The sequence below is a fragment of the Chrysemys picta genome, chromosome 1 (assembly GCF_011386835.1).
Source record: "Chrysemys picta bellii isolate R12L10 chromosome 1, ASM1138683v2, whole genome shotgun sequence".
NCBI classification, from domain to species: Eukaryota; Metazoa; Chordata; order Testudines; family Emydidae; genus Chrysemys; species Chrysemys picta.
This window is the reverse complement of record NC_088791.1, coordinates 156,291,645-156,299,655: the sequence shown is the minus strand read 5'-3', so window position 1 is coordinate 156,299,655 and position 8,011 is coordinate 156,291,645. Positions and strand designations below refer to the sequence as shown.

Sequence of the window (8,011 nt, the reverse complement as noted above, 5' to 3'; positions counted from 1 at the left end):
ACGGCTTCCACAAGCTGAGGACAAAAATGGAGAATACTACCAGGATATTGATGCACAAGTTAAAACATTGGTGTGAGCATTTTCATGAATTATTGAGGCAAGATGTGAACTACAATTTAATTTAAAAAAAATGAACCCAGAAGAAAACAGGCCAATGATGATATTAGAGGAAGTGATGATTGCAAAAAAGGAGAGAGTGATCAGCTTGCTCAAATCTACAGTAACAACACCGCTGTCTGTCCTGCGGAAGGAGTTTGCAATCATACAACTGAACCAAATGAAATGCTGTCTCCACCCTCCCCACAAAAGAGAGATGAGTGTGGTTTCCAAACACTTTGATTTACAAACCATGTGATGTACGTCTCCAGAATGTTATTGAAAAACAACTAGAGCGACAAAAGGAAGTTAACATTGCTCGTATAGACTTTGCTGTTGGTTTTGACTCAGAGCATGGATCAGCACTGTGGATATTGCTATTCCAATATAACGTGCCTTGTGGAGGAACTGTGCCATAGTACATTTAGCTGTGTAAGGGTCAACAGTTGTATTACAGACTGGTTTTCAGCAGAATCAGGAGTATGCCACGGATGTGATCTCTCACCTACTTTATTTAATGTTCTAATAAACTGATGACAAAGCCTATTAAGGCCAATGTAGGAAGAAGTGAATTTTAAACATTCATCTTTCGAGGATCTTGATTATGTAGATGATATTGCCTTACTTGGAGAGACAACTTAAGTCTCATAGATGCTGCAGTTTTTCCACAGCTCTTTCAGCCAAGGCTGGAAGAGCTGTGAAAAACTGGAGCAGCTATAGGACTTAAGATCAATGGTGATAAAACCAAAGCTATGCACATCTCCTATAAAACCAAAACAAATGACCTGCCGAAGCTGCATGTAGACGGCAAGGACACTGAATGGGTGAATAATTTTGTGACAGAGATGGCAATTTCCTGTACTATGCTGGACAAACCTGCTGAATTAGGTTTAAGACTCTTAAGAGTTTATTGTTTTAAAAATGTAAATGTTTCTGTATTAGTGTGAAATGGTATACAACTTCTTTAAAGAGGAGACATGATTAATATAAACTCTAGGAAGTGTTATGAGCCTTAAAGGACTCTTTGAAAACAATGGGCCAGATAAGACTGAATGTTTAGTTGTGTCGGGTTCCTAGGAAATACTTGGGAAGAAGGGAATGCAAATTACCCACCTCTGGACCTGTTCTTCTGAAGCTACACCTGGAAGAGGAAACCCATTGTCTGGCTGGTTACCTATTCTTGCTCTCTGCAGATCAAAGATGGAAAACTGGATCAAAGTGTGCTTGTTCTGAACTAACAGCCATTATGAACTTGTAAGAACAGAAAAACTCGTTGGTGGGATTTGAAGCATAGTTCTTCTGCCAGAGCCCGTGTTAGAGTTGGGGCCACCTCCGGTAAGCATATTAGCATGCATGTAGGTTTTTATTGTTTTAATATGTTTTCTCTAATGCTTTTCCTTTAAGAATAAATGTGCTTGCAGAGAAAGAGCTGTGTGGTAATGTAATTGCAGTAGTTACTGTTTATACTCTGAGGCAAAAAGCAGAGCAGGCGTGCTTAGGCAGTCTGACTTCACTAGGGAAGTCACAGGGAAGGCAGAGAACGGGCAGCCTAGAAATACCCTGGTCGGGGGGAAAGACACGCATATCTCTGTCCAAGAGAAGTCATGTCTGGAAAGCTGAGTGTGGGTGCCCCTGCAGGACCAGGGGAATTCAGGTGCAGTTGCCTTGAACTGTGACAAGTTTTATCTACGTGGGCAGTCAGTTGCAGCAAGAGGTTTTATAACTGAAGAAGTCACACATTAGTTTGATCTTGTATCGATGGCATTTTGGCATCTTCAAAGACCTGTTTGGATGTCAGGATATCTGTGACACAACTAAGATACGAGTGGTCAGTGTGGTAGTGATGACAACCCTGTTCTATAGAGAAGAAATATGGCTGTTGAAAACAGCTGAGGAGAGGAAACTAAATAGTACTCAGTGTCAAAAGCTATGGTGTATTCTTAACATCCATTGGTTTGATTGCATCACAAACAAGGAGATACTTGGACTATTCCAGCAACTTGCAGGCTTGCACCAGTTGAAAACAGGACAACTGCAATGGTGGGGTCCTTCTAACATGCAGAAGAAGGAATGCTTTTACAGAAGGTTTATAGCGCTGAGGTTGAAGGAAGTAAAGCACCAGGCTGACCACAAACAAGGTTGAAAGATGCAACTTTGAGGCATTTAAGAAACCTAGCTTCATAGCGTCCAAGGCCAGAAGGGACAACTGTGATCATCTACAGTACGAAATTAATTCAAACTTATTCTATTCGAATTTTCGGAAGCGATTTTATACATTCGGTGTTGTGTCCCCCCACTGAAGCACGTGAATTCAGCGGAGTGCGTCCACAGTACCGAGGCTAGCATCTAATGTTGGAGCGGTGCTCTGTGGGAAGCTATCCCACAGTTCCCACAGTCCCCACCGCCCATTGGAATTCTGGATTAAGCTCCCAGTGCATGATGGGGCAAAAACATTCTCGCGGGTGTTTCTGGGTGTGTGTCGTCACTCACTCCTCCCTCCATGACAGCTACAGAAGACAACCATTTACCACCTTTTATCAGCCATCTTGAACCGAATAGCTCTCCTACGTTTTGCACCCTTTTTCCAGGATTACCTGTGCAGGCACCATAGTGCGGCGAGCATGGAGCCCGCTCAGATCTCCGCTGCAGTTTTGACCATTGTAAATACCTCACGCATTATCCAGCAGTATGTGCAATACCTGCAAAACCGGGCAAGGAAGCGATGACAGCGCGATTACTATACTGATGAGGACATGGACACAGAAGTTTCTAGAAGCACGGCATGTGGCAATTGGGAGATCATGGTGGCGTTGGGCCAGGTTCATGCCGTGGAATGCCGATTCTGGGCCCGGGAAACAAGCACAGACTGGTGGGATCGCATAGTGTTGCAGGTCTGGGATGATTCCCAGTGGCTACGAAACTTTCGTATGCCTAGGGCCACTTTTATGGAACTTTGTGACTTGCTGTCCCCTGCCCTGAAGCGCAAAGACACCAAAATGAAAGCAGCCCTCACAGTTGAGAAGTGAGTGGCCATAGCATTGTGGAAGCTTGAGGTGCCCGACAGCTTCCGGTCAGCTGGGAATCAGTTTGTAGTGGGCAAATCTACTGTAGGAGCTGCTGTGCTGCAAGTAGCCAATGCAATCATTGACCAGCTGCTATCAAGGGTAGTGACTTTGGGAAATGTGCAGACCATTGTGGAGGGCTTTAATGCACTGGAGTTCCCTAACTGTGGCGGGGCGATAGACGGAAGGCATATCCTTATCTTGGCCCCGGCAAGTCAGTACGTAAACCGCAAGGGGCACTTTTCCATGGTGCTGCAAGCACTGGTGGATCACAAGGGACGTTTCACTGACATCAACTTGGGATGGCCAGGAAAGGTGCATGACGCTCGCATCTTCAGGAACTCTGGTCTGTTTGAACAGCTGCAGGAAGGGACTTACTTCTCAGACCAGAAAATTAGTGTTGGGGATGTTGAAATGCCTATAGTTATCCTCGGGGACCCAGCCTACCCCTTAATGCCATGGCTCATGAAACCATACACAGGCACCCTGGACAGTAGTAAGGAGAAGTTCAACTATAGGCTGAGCAAGTGCAGAATGGTGGTGGAATGTGCTTTTGGATGTTTGAAAGCGCGCTGGCGCAGTTTACGGACTCAGTTAGATCTCAGCACAACCAATATTCCAATTGTAATTGCTGCTTGTTGTGTGCTCCAGAATATCTGTGAGAGTAAGGGGGAGACATTTATGGCGGGGTGGGAGGTTGAGGTAACTTGCCTGGCGGCCAATTTTGCACAGCCAGACACCAGGGCGATTAGAAGAGTGCAGCAGGGTGCACTGAGCATCAGAGAAGCTTTGAAAACCAGTTTCATGACTGGCCAGGGTACGGTGTGACAGTTGTGTTTGCTTCTCTTGAAGTTACCCACCCCCTATATATATATATATATATATATATATATATATAGTGTGTGTGTGTGTGTGTGTGTGTGTGTGTGTGTGTGTGTAACCCTTCTGCCCCTCTGAGTTGGCAGCAACAAGGGACGGGTTCAGTATCTAGGGGTTCCGTTTCAATAACACAATGCAAAACCGGCTCGAGCCCCCACCCAGTGACCTGGGACAATTACATACCACCCCCCCGGGCGCCTCTAGGAGGCAATACTTCCCCTCTTGCAAGCACAGAGTCTGAGTGTAGCAAAAGCCTTTTAATAAAGGAGGGAAACAATGCGGCATTATGTTGGGGAAACACCACAAACAGGATTCATAACACAAACCATGAGCAAAAGACCCACCTCCAAGTAAATTTGGCAGTGTCCTTTTCCCCTCAGGGACTTAAGTCCAATCACCCCAAAGTCCAACAACCCCAAAGTCTCTGTCCCTGGTCGGTGCCGCCCCAGAGTCCAAAAGTTTATCTGAAGAGTTTTACCCCCCACCCAGCCTGGGCGGAAATGGGGGGGCACACAGGATGTTAAGGGGCACCTTACGTGGTCCGAGGCCGACTGCCCCACCTCTCCGTGGAGTTCTGCTGCAGCCTTTACCACGAATGGCTCCGCTCTACCAGCTGCGCCACGCCGCTCCGCTCCTCCAGCCATCCCCGCAAACTGCTCCGCTCTGCTCCCTGTTCCGTGGGCCGCTCCAACCGTCCCACAAACTGCTCAGCTCTGCCAGCTGCTTAGCAATATATCTTCAGGCTCCCCCACTGGTTAACACAGCACTCAGTGATCTCAGCTCAGCAATTTTAGCACTTTTAGTGATTTTAGCTTGTAGTAGGGGAGCCCCAGTGCTGGTGCATCATTGGCCCAAAGTGAATTCAGTTTAGCAACTTCTAGCTAGACTCCTAATGGAAGCAAACTTAGCTCTGCTATTCAACAGTGGAGAGAGGGGATAGTGCAATTGGTGTTCCAGTCCCTCCAAAGGGGCCTATACCATTCAGTACACATACCTATTCCCAGCCTCTCTCAATTCACTGGGTTTTGTAACCCATGCCCCTTGTCTAGCGAGTGCTACTTAGTTACTGGTGAGTCCCTCTGTCATACAACAGTTCCACTGGCCTTGATTCAAAGAATCAGGGTAACAACACTTTATTCTTCCTGCCCCAATAACAGAGAAACTGGGGATCCCACACCAGCCAAAGTAACCACTTTGAGTTTTTGTTGTCCCAGGCTAGGCGGGTGGGTGTGCCTATGCAAACAAGATCAGCCCCTGAAGTTCTTTTCCACCCTCGCCATAATTCACCACCAGATGTCAGGGTAGAGCTTATCCTGACTCTGCTTACATCTGAAAGGAAATAAAGTCAAAATTGTTTAAAAACCGAGAAATCAGAAGGTAGACTGCGAGGGGGGGGGGGAAGAGGAGAGAAGTCCAGAAACCAAAAGTTCATATTGCCAGTTTTCTGCTGCTTGGGTGATCTTCTGGGGTTGAATGTGTGGATCCCCGTAGCCTCCTCCCTCGTGTTCTTGGGCAACTGAGTGAGGAGGCTATGGAACTTGGGGAGGAGGGAGGGCGGTTATACAGGGGCTGCAGCGGCAGTCTGTGGTCTTGCTGCCTTTCCCACATTAGATCCACCATACAGCGGAGCATGTCAGTTTGCTCCCCCATGAGCTTGACCATAGCGTCCTGCCTGCTCTCATCATGCGCATCCCTCCTCTCTTTGTGTTCCTGTAATGCTTTATAGGACTCCGCAATTGTTTGCCTCCACACATTCAGCTGGGCCCTATCAGTGCGGGAGAACTGCATGAGCTTGGCGAACATGTCGTCCCAAGTTCATTTTTTCCGCCTTCTAATCTGGACCAGCCTCTGGGATGGAGTAGATAGGGGCCACGTTGAAACATTTGCACCTGTGGGAGGAGAAAAAGGGAGGGTAGTTAAAAGATACATTTCAGAGAACAAAGGGGACACACTTCAGTGAAACAGGCAATTCATAGTACACAGCACATGTTCCTTCTGTACAAGTTAGCATTTTGCCTCTTATACTGAAGTGCCTGCCACTTTGGTGTGAGAGTAAGCCATCACACATGGCCGGACAACAGAATTCAGCTTGCAGGCAGCCTAGGGGCACGTGGAGTTCTGCTTCTTCTACTTTCATTTCAATGCTTTCAAACTGCTGGGCCCCCTTTCCCATAGCGAGCAATGCCTGGTGGGTTTGCCATATAAAAAGAGGGCCTGCAGGCTCTCTGGGATGATCGCTTCACACAACACCCCCCCCCACACACACACACACACCACGTGGCTCCGATAAGGCCCTGAACAGGGACAAGCCCTTTAAACTAAACGCAAACAGCCCAGCCCGGCTGGGTTTCCCCCCTATCCCCCACTGCATGGCTCCGATCAGGCTGTCACTCACCGGAAGTACCTTCTCCAGGGTTATGGTCCGGGAGCCCGCCTTAGGAGCTGGGGGGGAGGCTATTGGCTCCAGCGTTAAGAATAGTTCCTGGCTAGCGGGGAAAACGGATTCCCCACTTGTCGCCTGTGCACAGTCCTCCTCCTCTTCATCCTCCAATGACTCTTCCTCCTCACTCCGTGCAACTCCCCCCTTGCAGCTGTCCACGGACAGTGGTGGGGCAGTTGTGACAGCACCCCACATAATTGCATGCAGCTCATGGTAGAAGCGGAATGTATGGGGCTGTGACCCAGAGCGCCCATTCGCCTCCCTGGCTTTTTGGTATGCTTGCCTGAGCTCCTTGATTTTTGTACGACACTGCTCTGTGTCCCCGGAGTAGCCTGTTTCCATCATGGCCCTGGAGACTTTAGCGTATGTATTTGCTTTCCTTTTTTTGGAACGCAGTTCTGACATAACAGATTCATCTCCCCAACATGCAATGATATCCAGTACCTCCCGTTCGGACCATGCTGGAGCTCATTTGCGAATCTGGGATTGTGTGATCTCTTGTGATGGTGGACTCTGCATGGTTGCCTGTGATGGTGGGCTGTGCTGATGGTCACCTGCGCTGATGGTGACCAAACAGGAAATGAAATTCAAAAGTTCCCGGGGCTTTTCCTGCCCACCTGGCCACATGCATCGGAGTTGAGAGTGTTGTCCAGAGCGGTCACAAGGGAGCATTCTGGGATAGCTCCCGGAAGCCAATAACATCGAATTGCGTCCACAATACCTTTAACCCAGGATTGCGATTTTGATTTAAGGCACTACTCCACTTGTCAAGCTGGAGTACAGAAATCGGATTAAAGAGCCCTTTAAATTAAAAAAAAAAAAAAAAAAAAAAGCCGGTTTGGTCGTGTGGATGGAATCATTCCCCTCCCCCAAATTAACTCAGCTAATTCCGAAATAACTGACTAGTGTAGACCAGGCTCTAGTCTAGTGTTTCTCATCAACTGGCCTGTGGATTGGCACCAGTCCCTGAGATCTCCCTGATACTGTTTAGGAAGGCAGCAAGCCAGTCCCTGGTTCAGAAACACTGATGTAATCTGACCTCCTGTCTAGCATAAACCATAGAACTTCCCCAAAATAATTCCTTGAGCATATTCCTTTAAGAAAGATATCTAATATTTATTTTAAAATTATCAGTAATGGACACTCCACTTTGACCTTTGGTAAATTGTTCCAACAGTTAAGAGGTAAATTTTTAACAGAGTAATTATTTGTCTTTTCTGAGTTTGTCTGGCTTCAATTTCTAGCCATTGGATTATGTTAGACCTTTGTCTGCTAGATTAAAGAGCCCATTATTAAATATTTGTTCCCCATGTAGATACTTTTAGACTAATCAGCTTAACTTTGTTAAGATAAATAGTTTGAGTTCTTTGAGTCTATCACTATAAGGACGATCTTCTAATCCTTTAGCCATTCTTGTGGCTTTTCTTTGACCTCGCTCCAATTTATCAATATCATTCTTGAACTGTTGATACCAGAACTGGACACGCTATTCCAGCAGTGGTCACATCAGTGCAAAATACAAAGTAATATAGCC

At 46.9% G+C, this 8,011-nt stretch overlaps 1 long non-coding RNA gene across 1 annotated transcript; it reads right to left on the bottom strand.

Annotated features, from left to right (window-relative positions):
- Positions 1–4,283: 4,283 nt before the first annotated feature.
- Positions 4,284–6,947, bottom strand: LOC135982168 (uncharacterized). Its single transcript, XR_010599370.1, has 2 exons — positions 6,433–6,947; positions 4,284–5,926 (listed from the first exon to the last, which is right to left on the bottom strand). It is a non-coding gene; the product is annotated as an uncharacterized LOC135982168 (long non-coding RNA).
- Positions 6,948–8,011: the final 1,064 nt, after the last annotated feature.